Source organism: Protopterus annectens, chromosome 5.part0 (assembly GCF_019279795.1).
Source record: "Protopterus annectens isolate FY-2018-M chromosome 5.part0, PAN1.0, whole genome shotgun sequence".
Taxonomy (NCBI): Eukaryota; Metazoa; Chordata; order Ceratodontiformes; family Protopteridae; genus Protopterus; species Protopterus annectens.
The window spans coordinates 906,158,000-906,173,967 of record NC_056735.1 but is presented as its reverse complement, the minus strand read 5'-3'; the positions used below and the strand labels follow the sequence as shown (position 1 = coordinate 906,173,967).

Sequence of the window (15,968 nt, the reverse complement as noted above, 5' to 3'; positions counted from 1 at the left end):
GCCTTAATGACATTCAGGTAGCTTCCCAAAGCTTACCCAACATGGGAGGAGGAAGAATAAGGGTCCAGGAGCCCCTAGAGAATGGTACTACCACAGCCTGCTCTGGATCTAGACAAGGCATCCAGCTTGTAGTGCTTCATAAAGGTATGGGCAAAGGGTTAAGTTGCTGTCTCAGGAATACTTTTAGATTCCACTCCTTTCCAATATGCTACTGAACAGGCAAAGTAATTTGCTTGCCATAGTGGATGTAACAAAACACCCTGAGCTTTAGTAGACTGACAGAAGAGAGAAGCAAGGCACTTCCATGCGGTATTAACCAGAGGATGATCAAAGTGCAAAGGTTTGCCTTAAAGACAGTTTGACCCATTTTTGCCCCTGTGTAGAAATAGAAAGTCTTTTAGCCTTCCTGAAGGGTTTGGTTCTGTCTAGTACCTGAGCTGCTGGTGCACATCAACGGTGTGAAGTAGCCTCTCTCTCTCTCTTAAACTTATGTTCTGGGAAGAACACAGGCAGGTTGACAGACTTACTGAGAGTGAATTCTGAAGTCACTTTCAGCATGCAAGAGGAATTAGTACACAACACAATCCAATCCCTGTGGAAAATCAGGTAAGGTTATCCAACCATGAGAGTATGCAGTTATGCCAGAGCAATAAGCAAAAAAGTTTTCCACATTAAGAGCTTCAGATTAACCTGAGTGCCAGATCTGAAAGGTAGTAAGGTCAATTCTTCCGGAACATAGCTGAGGAGGAATTTATTAGTGAGGGGGTCTCATATGCAATACTCCTTTCATGAACTGTTTAACCAAAACAGAAGAAAGAGGGGGTCTACTGGCAGACAAGCAGAGATGGCCACTAAATGTACCTTAATTGCCATACAAGATAAGCCATCCTGAAGCGGTTCACATAAATACTTCAAGACCAAAGGGATGCTAACCTCAAGGGACACTCTGTTCCTGTTTAGGTGCCACTTAGAAAAACCCCATCCATTTGTAAACATAAGATTTTCTAGTAGCAGGTTTTCTGGACCTCTTTAACACCTGCTACCTATCCACATGAAAAAGGTACCTAAACGGAGTCAAGATTAAGTCATCTAGGCTGTCAGTTGAAGTTGCTCCAAACTGCAGTGCAGCAGTCATACCTGAGACTGTGTGAACAAATCCAGAATGTGAGGAAGTCTGTGGTAATTGCCACTGGCCAATACCATTACAAGGGAGAAAGAACAGTTTTGTAAAATCTTACCATAACAATAGCTGCAGTATTCATAACATGAGGGAGTTCCCAGCCATAGTCGACCTGACGTCAGTACACAAAAGACTTCACTTCAGTAGGGTGCGAGGTATGTCGCACATAGGCTGCGATTGGACGTCAGCCATACAAGTGACTTACAGCACATCATCCTCAGAAATGACTGCCCCAGGAGGAATGCCAGCCTAAGGAAGTAGGGTAAGAATCATCCAAGAAGAAGCAAGGCCAGGGAGAAGAAGAATACTGCAACAGTGAAGAGGAGGGCATTTATTGTTATGGCAAGATTTTACACAACTATTCTATGTCCTTCTATTCATCTGTTGCAGTATTCATAACATGAGGAAGAGAATCAAAGCTCATGAAGTAAGGCAGGAGGGCGTAGCTGAGGAGCTTTCCATGAAGCTCTGCAGTATGGGCCTGGCAAACCCTGCTCTGGATTTAGAGATTACATTTAATTAGTAGTGTTTGGTGAAGGTATGGACTGAGGTCCATGTAGCTGTTTCAAGAATTGAGTTAGTGTTCAGTCCTTTGAAAAAGGACCCAGATGTGGCAACAGCCCTGGTGGAATAAGAGCTAACAGGGGAATGGAGATTCTTACCATGGTCAGTGTAGCGGAAGGAAACAGTCTTGGAAAGCCAGGAGGAAATAGTCTGCTTGTACACAGCCAGACCCAAAGCCCTGGGGTGGTAAAACACAAAAAGCTGATCTGACGTTCTAATAGCCTTGGTGTTATCCAAATAAAATCAGAGTTGCCTGTGGACATCTAAAGTATGGCAGACCCTCTCACTAGGGTTCTGGGGAGAAGGGAAAAAGGTAGATAAGTGTATGGACTGATTTAGAGATAGGTCATTGACTATCTTAGGCATAAATAAGGGGTTTGTGCACAAGGTAACACTGTCTTTGTGGATGACCATAAAGGGTGGAGATACCATAAGGGCCTGTAGCTCAGACACTTGTCTGGCTGAAGTTAAGCTTAGGAGTAACACAGTTTTCCAGGAACAGCACTGAAGTGATGCTGATGAAGCTGTCTCGAAGGTTGGGAGAGTCAGCTTTTTCCAAAACAAAGTAAAGGTCCCAGGGAGGCAGAACTGGTTTCCTGGGAGGCCTAATGTGTAGGTCACCTTTTAAGAAATTGCTCTACCTCAAATCTGCTAGCTAATGGGGAGGCAGAGGCAGACAGGGAGATATGGCTGACATATGAGATTTTACTGAAGAGAAAGCCAAACCAGCATTGAGCAATTCACACAAATAAGTCAAACCAGGAGAATTTCCACTGTTAATGGATCCTCATTTTGTTTCAGACACCAGATTGAAAATCTCTTCCATTTTGTTAAGTGAGATTTTCTTGTATTTGGTTTCCTGGTCTCCTGCAGGACTAGGAGTACTTCCTCAGAGAAGGGGTGTCTGAAAGGGATTATTATCTGATCACCCACAGAGTCAACTGAAGAGTCTCCAAGTGGGGATGGATGAGGGTCCCTTTTTCTTGTGTGAAGTGACCTGTGATGACTGCCCTTGGCTAAATGCAAGAGGAGAGGGAACCAGTGCTGCCTTGGCCAAAAGGGAGTCACCAGCAAGATTTTTGGTTTATCCTGCCGAATTTTGGACAGGACATTTGTTATGAGGGGAAGGGAAGGGAATGCATATAGAAACATCCTCTTTCAAGAGAAAGAAAGGGCGTAAACTTTCCAGACCAGAGAACTGAGCTCTCTGGCACAAAACCGTGGAAGTTGTCTGTTCATGGGAGAGGCAAAAAGGTCTATTTGAGGAATAACTCACTGGTGGACAATGTCTAGAAACACATCCCTTTGAAGCATCTATTCATGGAATGCTGTCTGGGACCTGCTCAGGTAATCTGCCATATGATTTACACAGGATGGAATGTACACTGCCTGAAGAGGTAACTGGAATTTTACTGCCAGCTCCCAAAGCTGAAAAGTCAGTCTGCATAATAGATATGATTTAGCCCCCCCAGTCTGTTCATATACCACAGGACTGCCATATTGTCTGTGAACAGTTTTAGAAGTCCTGGTTGGAATAAGGGGTAGGAAGTCTGCATGGCCAATAGTAGCTCCCTCGTCTCCCTTACACTGGGGTCGAAGGTTGCATGCAAACATGTCTGAGGCGTCTGTGCAGTTCTCTTGATAAGGAGTAAGAGTGTGTAAGGGTAGTCCTAGGTTGAGGGAAATTTGATGTATCCACCACTGAAATTCCCTCTTCAGGGGAATGAGGGAATCAAGATGTCTAAGGGGTGCTGGTGTTGTATCCAAACAGATTTTAGATAGCCAAACTCCAGATGAGAAAATGGCTGTGGTAAGGGGAGCATGGGAATAGTGGATGCCAGGAGACCCAGACCCTGAGTAACTCTCTGGCTGTACTGTGGTAAGCCAGTACAATGTTTTGTAAGTAAAAGATGACATCCTGCACCTTTTATGGGGGAAGAGAGAGACTCTCATATGATCTGTATGTATTCCCAGGAAATAATGATCCTGTGAAGGGTTGAGAACTGATTTTTTAAGTTTACTGTGAATCCAAGTCTTTTAGAAGATTGATTGTAAAGGCTTTCATTCTAACTCCTCAGTGGAGGAAGCTAGAAGGAGAATGTCATCCAGATACGGAAAGATATGTATTTCCTGGAGTCTGCATTGGGGAAATCACAGAAGTGAGGCATTTGGTGAAGACCCTTGGTGAGGTAGAAAGCTCAAAGGGCAAGGCACAGAAATGAAAATGCCATGACAATACAGAGAAGAGTAAAAACTTTCTGTAGTTGGGATGGATGGGAATGTCCAGATATGCATCTTTGATATCCAGGGTAATCATGAAAGCTTGAGGCAGAAGGAGTGGGAACAGAGTCTGGATGGTCAGTATGCAGAAAGTGGGTATTCTTAGGAAGGTATTTAGATGGGACAGGTCGAGGATGCATCTCCAGGGACCTTCCTTCCTGGACACCAGGAATAATCTGGAATAAAACCCTTTGCCTATTTGTTTTTTGGGGAAACTCTGGATGATCTGTTGGTTCAATAATTCTAATAGAACCTGTGGGAACAAAGCAAGTTCTTCTCCAGGAGGTTGAGGGATGCCTCTGAAGGACAGTAGTTGATCCCAGACCATGAAGTACCCATTTTGAACAACTGAGAGGACCCAGGCATCTTGGGTTATGCTTTCCCAGGCTGGTAGGGATAAGAGAAGGCACTGGGAAAGAGGGATGGGGCTGGGAGGGGAAAGCAGTCAAAAACAGGATGGCTTGTCTGGAAAGGGCCACTTAAGTGGTAGAGTCTCACTCTTTTTTTCTTCATGGTTGTGTGTGACGTGAATGTCTATGCACAAATACAGGCTTTGCAGGGTAACTTCTTTGGAACTTGGGTACTGGGGAAACAAAAACATGTTTAAATTCCCGGATTTCCTTACCTTTTTCCAGCAATGATTTAAGCAGTTTAGGAACTGCAGGTCCAAACAAGGCAGAATTGTCCAGAGGAGCATCCTTAAGTTTGGCTTTTATGTCCTCTGGTAAGGGCTGAAGTCTTAGCCAAGAAAATCTTATCACTGATCCAGAAGCAGCTGATCTGGCGGAAGCCTCCGCAGCATCATAGCTGCATTTTTATGGAGTGATGTGCTACTTGAGAAGAAACACCAGACAAAGAAGTAGCCAGTGTTTTATTTTCTGAGTTAGGTAAGCCAGCAATTACCTGTGAAAGATGGGACATAAGTTCTAAAGTGAATTTGGTCATACAGTAAACTCTTGGTTAACTGGCACCCATGGGGATTGGTAGATGCTGGATAACTGTAGTTTCTGGTTGCTTGAGAGTTTCTATTAAAAATAGGACTGACTAATACTGTACCCTATACTATTTGTTTGGTTTGACTTGTTCTTAGGTTGAGGAGAGAGGGAATTTATTCCTATCTTCCTCTTAAAACTCTAAAAACGTAAGGTAAGTTACTGTGTGTGTGTGTGTGGGGGCAGAAAGTGCAACACATGAAAATTGTACTGTATTTCTTCAATTTTTTTTTTCCTGGTTGCTTGAGAGTTCTGGTTGCTTGAGTTCCAGTTAACTGAGAGTTTACTGTATGTGTTTTTTTAATTTATGGCCCTGAATGCTAGAGTGGCAGAATTGTATACTTTTTTTCCTAGTCTACCCAGGATCTTGCTATCCTTATCAGATGGTAAGATGGTAGTAGAGGGCAGCAATTTTGATGGCTTGAGAGAAGCCACAGAAATTACAGAAGGGTCTGCAGAAGTACATCTGAAGGGAAATCTGCGGTCCTCTGGGACCTTGAAGAAGTGGTCTGGCTTTTGGGGGAAGGTGCCTGGGAATCTGGTGCCTGCGAAGCTGAGGCACAAGCATTGAGAAGGGCAGGCAAGACAGGAGGCATAGCTGATGGGCTACGTGATTCCACCTGTAGTAGCTCATAGTATCTTTTTTGTACTATAGGTACCTGGGTGCTATCCCATTTAAAGTGGTCTCGCATTTTAGCTAGGACAATTCTTCCTTTGGAGAGTCAGTACCATTTGATTCCTCTTCTGGGGAGGTATAATCCAGTGTCGATGGGATCTATGAAGAGTAAGCTAGGGACTCATCCCCTGAAGATGCCACTTTCTCAGATGTATCCTCTTCACTAGTTATTTTAAGAGGAGAGATAGTACTGGGTGGGGGGCTGTAAAACCTGGATGAGCCTAAGAGACATAAGGGCATTGAAAAGGCCCTGAGTGAATTGTTGCCAATCACCAGGAGGTTCTTTAGGTGGAGACATTTGATCAGGTCGGAATCTACCTCTTCCCTAGCAAGGATCTCTGGAATCCCCTTAGGGCTTTCTGTAATCATGAGCCATGTTTCCCCTTGGACATATGAAATGGATGTCTGCTCAGCCACTGCGGTTGTGCTAATGCTCGGATCCAAGGTGGCCTGGACGTCAGGCATGGTCTGCAGATCTGAGATGTGATCTGGGTGTGTCTCCAGGCTGTCCTCTGCCTCAAGAGAGATGTCGGTATCTAGAGGCACACAGCAGGAGGTTCAGGTGTTTGCTTTTTGGGCTTCCTGTTGAAAACTGACTCAGTTTCGGGCCCCGAGGATCCCTCCATAGCACTTTTTCCTAGCAGCTTTAAGCACTGATTCTCAAGGTAGATGGCAAGGGCGGACAATCTACTCAAAGTTTTTCAGGTAAACACCTGACATATAAAGCAGTCTTTTGTGGTCATGGTTTGGGCCTAGGCAGAACAGGCATTGGAGGTGGCTATCTTTGTGTGGAATTTGTTGTCCACAGTGGCACTTGCCCCTCTTGGATGACATGAACCCTAACCAAAGAGAGTAGCAAAAAGTCAAAAAATTCCCCAAAGGGGCACTTATCTGAATTTTGAAGAATCGCAAATGATTTGGAGTCAGAGTATACGTTGGAAACTGGTGTTAGGAATTGGCGGCAGAGAAGTTCTGAGGATGGTGTGTGCATACATCACTTTTATGGCCGACATCCAATCTCAGCATATGTGCAACATGTCACACACCTTACAGTAGTGAATTCTTTTGTATACTGGCCACCGTCGGGTCACCTATGGTGGGGAACTCCCTCATGTTATAAATACTACAGCAGATGAACACAAGGACATCCAAGATTGCCTGGTCAATTCAAGTCACCACAATGATCACTGGCATTTCCCTATGACTCATCAGAAGTACCTTTGAATCAGTGGAAAGGGTGAAAATGCATACACAAACATTCCTATCCAAGGGAACGGGAATGCATCTGTCCTCCAAGCATGGCTGCAAGGATGACTGGAACAGAATTTCTCCAGCTGTCTGTTTTTGAAAGGAGGCAAACAAATATATTTGATGCATTTTCCCATATACGTACTAGGTCTTGGAACAACACTGCCTTGAGTTGCCACTCGTGCAGGCCTGTCAAAGATCTGCTTAGTCAGCTTGTGACAACGTTTTGCTCTGATGGGATGTATGATGTCTGAACAGTCAGAAAATGCTGTAAAGCCAACTTCCAGGCCATCACTGCTAACTGTCATGGAGGATATGACATTGTACCTCTTGTCTATTGAAGTACCACATCATTGTTTTGTCCATTAACAACAAGAAGAGGACCTGGAGTACATAGGTAGTGAAGGACTTTCAAGGCATGGATGACTACCAATATCTCCTTGATATTGTTATGTTTCCATGCATCCTTGGGACTCCAAGTGGCTTGCACTTGCACTGCCATTTACACATCTCCCCAAGCAAATTCAAAAGAATCTGCCTGGACAGACTGCGTTAGAACAGGCAGAAAGAAGGGGAATCTTGGACTGATACTGCACTGTATTCTCCACCACTGTAACTCTAGTCTGATGAACGGCAGTACTGGCAACTGGGATTCCAGGGAATGTAATTGCTGGGTCCAACAGTTTCATACATATCACTGAATTCTCCTCATGTGGAGATGGGCAAGTTGTATCATAAGAATTATGGACAACATCAGTCCTAGAATTTTTAGGAATTCTCTTCCCAAAGTAACATTCCTCCTGGAGAATTCCTGAAACATCATCTCATAGGAATGGACCTTGTCTTCGGGAAGAACAGACATTCTTTTCTTGGTGTCAATTAAGCACCCCAAGAAGACAAGAGGGTGTCAGGTATGACTTCAAAAGGATCAACTTGAATCTTAGCTGGGTGGGTAAAGTCAAGACCTTCTCTAGTTTGTTCTATTTAGTGAATGTGCGTACATTTGTATAGGTTGAGTTTCACATATATCCTGAAGAGATTCATTTCTGAAATGAGTAACAGAAGTGGTGATAACAGGAAGAAAGAGGAATTAACAGAGCACAGCAGTCCATTATATTAAAAGAAAACTCACCGAGAGCTAAACAATACATTTCATCTTATCAACTATCTTAGTGAATGAATGTCAAGCACTGCAAATAAAGTGGCAGTCTCAGATACTGGGAGAACACTGTTCTAAACACAGAGTTCAGGCTGTTCCTTTTTTCTGTTATAATGGAACCTTAGTGCTAGAAAGTAGCAGGGGGTGGAAGATAATGTTCCACATGGTGTGGTGCAAGAAAGGATGCCCTCACTGCAAAAATGCTTTCTTAGTGAAAAGTTCAATATGTTGATCAGAAAGCGTAGCAACCAATGTGTTTGGTCCCTTATCAAAGTTGTTCTCAACAAGATAATAAATATTGGGAGTTTCAACAGCTGAAGCTTGAAAAACTAGAGTTCAGTGAGTTGGCTTTCTAAATTATGGCTGAGACCTAACAGGAGAATAGAGATGTGTAAGTAAACTTACTATAACAGCAGATGCAGCAGCCTACGCTATACAGTGGATACAAAAAGTGTACACACCCCTGTTCAAATGCCACATTTTTGTGATATAAAAAATTAGACCAAAATAAATCATTTCAAAACTTTTCCCACCTTTAATGTGACCTATAGCCTGTACAATTAAATTGAAAAAAATAAAAAAATCTGTTAGGGGAAAAAATATAAAAAAATAAAACATGTACAATAAGCTGGTTGCATAAGTGTGCGCACCCTTAAACTAATACTTTGTTGAAGCACCTTTTGATTTAATTACAGCATTCAGTCTTCTTGGGTAGGAGTCTATCAGCATGGCACATCTTGACTTGGCAATATCTGCCCACTCTTCCTTGCAAAAGCACTCCAAATCTGTCAGATTGTGAGGGCATCTCTTGTGCACAGCCCTCTTCAGGTCATCCCGCAGATTTTCTATTGGATTTATGTCTGGGCTCTGGCTGGGCCGTTCCAAAAAGTACAGTTATGCACACTTACCATAAATGTAGATGTTCGAGTGTATTCTCTGTTGCAGTCATTACATTTGGGTAATCTGCTGGCAGGTTGCCCTCAGTCAGCCTGATTAACAAAGTCTTAGGTCCTGCGTCGGTTGCTGTCCCTTCATCCATGACGCCAGGTCGTCAGGGGTATAAAACATGCAGCCGATGCCATTACATCAGTTTTTCTTGCCCCAGATGTCAGGTGCCCCCCTAATGGGGAGCAAATAAACACAAAAACACAAAAGTATGCCTCCAACCAAAAGCAAATGCACCAAAAAGGCTTTTAAGCATAGTAAAGGAAAGGAGAGGTATAGCCAGAAAAAAACTAGGGGGCTGGAGGGAGGGTAACCAGGACTGCAACAATGAATACACTCGAACATCTACATTTATGGTAAGTGTACACAACTGTACTATGTTCTTCATGTTTGACTGTTGCAGTTATTACATTTGGGTAGATTCCCAAAGCTATGGTTGGGAGGAGGAGTTTATACAGCAGTAGGGCCAGCTATAAGGCCCTGCAAGACAGTAGTGGCAAAGCCAGCTCTGGATTTAGAGAAAATTGGTAAATGATAATGCTTGGTGAAAGTATGTACAGAACTCCAGGTAGCAGCTTCTAGGATATCCCTGGTAGGAACACCTCTGAGAAAGGCTGCAGAAGTAGATGCAGCCCTGGTGGAGTGAGATCTTATCCCCTTGGGGATAGGTTTTCCATGGTGCTTATAGCAGAAATTAATGCAATGGCTTATCCATTTAGAAATGGTTTGTTTTGAAATAGTCTTCCCCTCTGTCCCTGTAGCAAATGCTACCAGCAATTGTTCAGATTTTCTTCGAGATTTAGTCCTGTCCAAGTAGAATCTTAGTTGTCTGTGCACATCCAAGGAATGCAGAATCCGTTCCCCTTTGTTCTGTGGATTGGGAAAGAAGGTTGGCAAATGAATGGACTGATTAAGAACCACACTGGAACCACCTTGGGCATGAAGGATGGATTGGTCCTGAGAGATACCCTGTCCTCATGAAAGATGATGAAAGGGTCCACTGCCATAAGGGCCTGTAATTCAGATATCCTTCTAGCTGAAGTGATTGCTAAAAGGAAGGCTGTTTTCCAAGAAATAAATTTTAAGTCTGCAGTAGCAGCTGGCTCGAAAGCAGGTAGAGTGAGTTTCTCCAAAACAAAGTTAAGGTCCAGGCAGGGGTAGGAGCTCTCCTGGGTGGTCTCAAGTTTTTTGCCCCTCTGAGATACTGCTTGAGCAGAGGATGAGAGAACAGGGGTGGTTCTGTGTTATACTGAGCTGAAATAGCTGAGGCATGGATTTTAATGGAGGAAAAAGACAGGCCCTTGTGAAGCATCTCAGTTAAGTATTGCAAAATCTGAGGTAAACTGGGAGCTGCTGTGCTCATCCCTAAAGATTGGTTCCAGGCACAGAATTTTTTCCATTTGTCAGCATAAGATTTTCTAGTACTAGGTCTCCTCACCTCCAAGATGACATCCAATACAGGTTTGCTGAGGAATGATGAGGGTGAATTTAAGTGATTATCCAGGCTGCAAGGTTCAATGTTGGAAGCTGAGGTTGCAGAATTTGGTTCTCCTGCTGAGACAGCAGGGAAGGGGTCTGAGGCAGATGCCATGGAGATATTTGCGACACACTGCGCAGGAGGGGGTACCAGTGTTGGCGCGGCCAGTCTGGAGCAATCAAAATCATCCTTGGTTTGTCTTGTTTGACTTTTAGAAGAACATTGGAGAGCAGAGGCAGAGGGGAAAAGGCGTAGACTGATAGGTTTTTCTAACTGAAGGACAGAGCATCCACTTTCCAGGCTTATTTGTGGGGAGTCCTTGTGCAAAACTTGTCCAAATGGTAGTTCTGGGGGGAGGCAAATAGATCTATGTCTGGGCTCCCCCATTCGCTTATCAACATGTTGAAAATCCGTGGTTCCAGTTTCCACTCGTGTGGGTCCATGAGGTTTCTGCTTAGTCCGTCTGCCAGTGTATTCAAATTTTCTGGCAGGAATTGAGCTTGTAGATGCACTTGGTAGCTCAAGGCTGTCTTCCACAATGCCATGGCTAGTCTGCAGAGGAGGTAGGAATGTGCACCCCCTGCTTGTTTATGTACCACATAACCGTGGTGTTGTCCATCTTTACCATTAGTTGTCCTGGAAGAATGAAGCCCTTGAAGGCTGTCAGAGCATTCTGTACAGCTAACATTTCTTTTTGATTGATATGTAGGTGCATTTGATTTGGGTCCCATTTGCCCTGAATGTACTTCCCTGCCAGGTGAACCCCCCATGCATAGTCTGATGCATCTGTAGTTAGGGTTTGGGCGGCAGGGGGTAGTGTGAATGGTAGTCCCTTGTTTTGGTGGCAGGCTTCTGCCCACCATAGGAACTCCAGCCATAGACAAGGTAAGATAGGAATCATTGTTTCCAGGCTGTGACAATGGTGACTCCATAGACTTTTTAGATAACACTGTAGTTTCCTCATATGCAGTCTTGCATATGGAATTAGAAGAATGCAGGAGGCCATGAACCCCAAGGCTTGCAGTATTTGACTTGCAGATAGCAGGGTTTTTGTGGCCACTTGTTTGAAGTAAGTTACCAAATATATTTGCTTCTCTGGCGTGAGGAAAGCCATCTGGGCAGCTGTATTCAAGCTTGCGCCCAGGAATGTAATCTGTTGACGGGATACCAGTTGTGATTTATTTTCGTTTATGGTGTACTCCAGACAAGTTAGAACCCTTTTTACAAACGCCAGATGATTTAGAAGTATGCCCTGGTTTTCTGCCTGAATTAGACAATCATCCAGGTATGGATATATCTGAATATTTCTTTGCCTGCAAAATGCAATAACTGGAGCCAGGCACTTTGTGAATACCCAGAGTGCAGTAGACAAGCCAAAGGTTAGTGCAGAGAACTGATAATGCAAGTAGCCTGCTTTGAAGCGTAGGTATCTTCTGCAAGATTCCCTGATTGGGATGTGCAGGTATGCTTCTTTTAAATCTAGAGTTGCCAACCAGACGTCTTTACCTAGCATAGGAAGTAACTGGTGAAGAGTCAGCATCTTGAAGTTTGGAATCTCCAGAAAGATGTTTAGAGTAGACAGGGCCAGGATTGGACGTCATGATTTATCTTTTCCGGGTACCAGAAAAAGCCTGGAATAGCAACCTTGTCCCTTTTCCTCTTCTGGTACCAGCTGAATAGCCCCCATGCTTAAGAGGGAAAGTATTTGTTTTTGAGCCTCTGCCCACTGATTTGGGGGCAGGTCTGACCACCCGTTTGGTATTGGCAATGTGTCAAAATTAAATCTGTATCCCTGGGATACTATATTTAAAACCCATTTGTCCTGGGTTATAAGTTCACAGTTCTTTGCATGAAGAGCAATCTTTCCCCCCAAAGGGGCGGTTAAAAGATAAGTGCTTGGTAATTTTAAAAGGACGTCATTGAGACTGTTTACTATAGGGGGGTGTCTTGTTATTTCCAGATTTGGAAGTGGAGGCCCTCCACTGCTTAGTTCTGAGAGTCCCCTGGGACTGAAACCTGGGGTTTTTACTGTGTCTGGGTTTGGCTTGAGAGGATCTGGAAGGGACTGGAAAGGACCAATTCTTAGTAGGCCAGTGCCTACTAAATCTTGGAGGTTGCACTTGTAAGAAATCTTTAGCAGTTTGCATAGATTTAGCTTTATCTTCCATCTTTTTTAGAACTTCTTCAGCCTTTTTGCCAAACAGGCTGTCCTGATGTAAAGGAGCATCCAACAATTTAGCTTTAACATGATCAGGCAAAGATTGCTCCTTAAGCCAAGCATGCCTTCTAAGCACAGACCTAGTAACAGCAGCCCTACAGGAGGCCTCTAAAGAATCAAAACCACATTGCAAAGTATGTTTTCCAACTTGTTTAGCAGAATGCATTAAATCCTGTAAATCCTTGTTTTCCACACAGTCAAGAATCAACATAATTTTCTGTTTAAGCAGTCCAATAATGTGCTGTTGATATTTTAACATATGAATTTGGCAGTTTAAAGCTCTGATTGGAAAGGTTGCAGAAGTATAAACATTTTTACCCCATCTATCCAGCGTCCTGAAGTCTCTATCAGAAGGGGTAGGATTTTTAGCAGCAGAAGCCTTAATGCTCTTGGGTCCCTGTGAAATAGTTTCTGGATCTGAAATAGGATTTTTGAAAAGGAACTTGTGGGACTCAGGGACCCTGCAGTATCTCTCAGGTTTTCTGGGAGCAGGTGGCAGGGAATCAGGGACCAAACTAGATTCTGAGAAAGCATCATCAACAATGTCTAGTACAGGAGGAATAGCTAAAGGCCTATGTTGAGGTAGGAGAAGGAAATACCTAAGCCTCTTTTTTGAATCAGAAAAATCCTGGCTTTCCCAGTGGAAATGCTCCCTTAGAGTATGTAAGGTTTCCCCAAAAGAAAAATCCTCAGGAGGGGAAGCAGAGGGAATAGAGTCCTCTGCATCAGAATCCTCATAAGTAGGTAAGGGCAAATCTAGATCATCAGAAGAGTCAGAAAAAACAGAATCCTGATCAGAAGATTCATAATCAACTTCAGTCCTAGACCTCTTAGAAGGGGGGGGGGGTTGGCTACCCCTGATTAGAGTTATTAGATCTTCAGCCATTCTTATCATTTGTTTTTTAGGCCTAGAGGCCTGAGCATGTGGCCTGGGCGTCGGTTTTTTAGACATGGATCGAGATTTAGGCCTAACTAAAGAAGGAGACGTTGGTTTAATATGCAAGTCCATAGGCCTGAGTACACCCTCAGAAGCCGGTGCCTGCACAGCGGCTCCAGACCCATCCAAGGTCGAGACATCCACGGGTTCCATAGTTAAAGCATCTCACGGCATACCAGACTCTGAATGGGTCTTAGTAGAGGCCTGTGAATTAGAAGTAGCAGGTATCAGGGGCTGTGAAAGCACAGAGTACCAGAGAACTGGCGACTGGCTTAGAAGAAACATCGTCGGCAGTTTTGGAACTCGGCGGCCTGTCTCTGTCTTTATCTTTGCATTTTTTCGGAATCCCGGTAGTCAGATGGCTAACCGATTACATTTCTGGATAATTAAACCGAGAACCAAAATATTTATAGGCGAAAATATACCGAAGACGGATAGTGCGCTGATTAAATAAAGCACAAAACCAACAACAAGATACGTCGTGGTCAGGGCCTAGGCAAGGAATACAGTACGAATGAAAATCTTTATGAGGTATTTGCTTTCCACAAATAATGCAATTATTAACTTTTACTGACATCGGTAAGGAGCAAGAAAAAGTTTCCTCAACGGGGAACTTAGCCATTAGTTGAAGACTTCAGTTCTGAAACTCGAAAATGAAAATTTCAGGAGTCTGCCAACCGGCACTTGCGAACTGCTTCTGCTTCGGGCACCGCATGGCAAGAAAGACTGATGTAATGGTGTCAGCTGCATGTTTTATACCCCTGACGACCTGACATCATGGAAGAAGGGACAGCAACCGGCGCAAGACCCAAGACATTGTTAATCAGGCCGACTGAGGGCTACCTGCAAGCAGATAACCCAAATGTAATGACGAGTAATGAATGTAACCCAAATGTAATGAATAGTTAACGAAACATAAATTACTAGGTCACAATGACTACTAATCAACCCCTCCCTCAAAGTATATGGAAAGTACTGTAAGGTTACATTAGAAAGCTGACATCACAGTGGCAAAAGTCTGCAACAGACAAACATGGTTTCTACTCAGTACAGTTGCAGGGATTTAACAATTAGTTTGTATGTCAAATTATGACAAATATGACACTGCTCATACAACTAACACTAATTCAGTAAGTGAGCAGGGCACAATGCTGATTGAGGTCTAATTTTGAAGCTGGCATCTACTGTAGAATCCCCTTTAACTGGAACTCAAGCAACCAGCACTCCCAAGCAACCGGCAAAATCTCGTTTTGAATGGCTCGTATGCCGGTATACAAGCCAATCAAAAATTGCAAAGTGGAGCCTCTTCTACTCAATGCAGAACAGCCCTTGTATGCCAGTATATCAGCCAATCAAAAATAGCAAAGCAGCTCTCAAGCAGCTGGAAACTACACTTATCCGGCATCTACCAGTCCCCACAGGTGCCAGTTAAGTGAGAGTTTACTGTACATGGACAACATTTCTTTTGACGGTAAGTATCTAATTGGCATGGCTTCTGAGATACTGACGTTTTCAGAATTACAGAAAAAAATATACACAAAATTTGCAATTACTGCCAGCTAGTCAGCATGTATACTATCATTTAGACCCATGAATGTTGAACAATTTTTGATAGTTGCATACTGTTACAGTTAAGCCCATTCAAATATGATTTTAGAAAATGATTTTCTGTGAAACATCCCAGAAAGCTCCATTGTTCCCTTTGACACATGGGGAGGTAAAAGTCAGCATTTTTGAGTTTCTGTGGAGTGAATGGGCTAAGACACACATAAAGAACATACACTGTGGGGGGAGGGGGCTAAAATGTTAATGTTATAAATATTGACATACACACTTATGCCCATCTGCCCATGCATAATTGGGAAAGGGGGGAAGTGTTAAAGCTAAAATGCCAAACATCACTTCCTTCACTATCAAACACCAAAAATCAGTAATATTTTGTCTTTTTCAGTAAGTCTACCATTTTAAGAATGTGCGTGTTTTAGCCTATTGCCTTGGCAGAGCTCAGGAACTTTTTTGGGTGCATGGATTTCAGCTGTAACAATTGTTAGCTGACTGTATACCCACGCAAAACAAATTTGCCAGTAGCCTAGTTCTAACAGTATGGCATGCTTGTCTGAGGGCTACATTCAGTCATGTATTGCTAATGATCAGTCACTTCTGTGAGGAAGAGCTCATACGAATTTTGGTACTTACAGCCTACTTGCATTTGGTACTGAATGCACAAAATGCCACAAATAAAGGCCAGTCTAACAAATGTACATCTGGATGTGCTTTTGTTTAAAAAAGGAC

General features: G+C 43.4%; 1 protein-coding gene across 2 annotated transcripts in view; it reads right to left on the bottom strand.

Moving 5' to 3' along the window:
* Nucleotides 1–15,968, bottom strand: part of ALG8 (ALG8 alpha-1,3-glucosyltransferase) — a 625,276-nt gene that overhangs the window by 215,954 nt on the left and 393,354 nt on the right. The window lies entirely within an intron of this gene.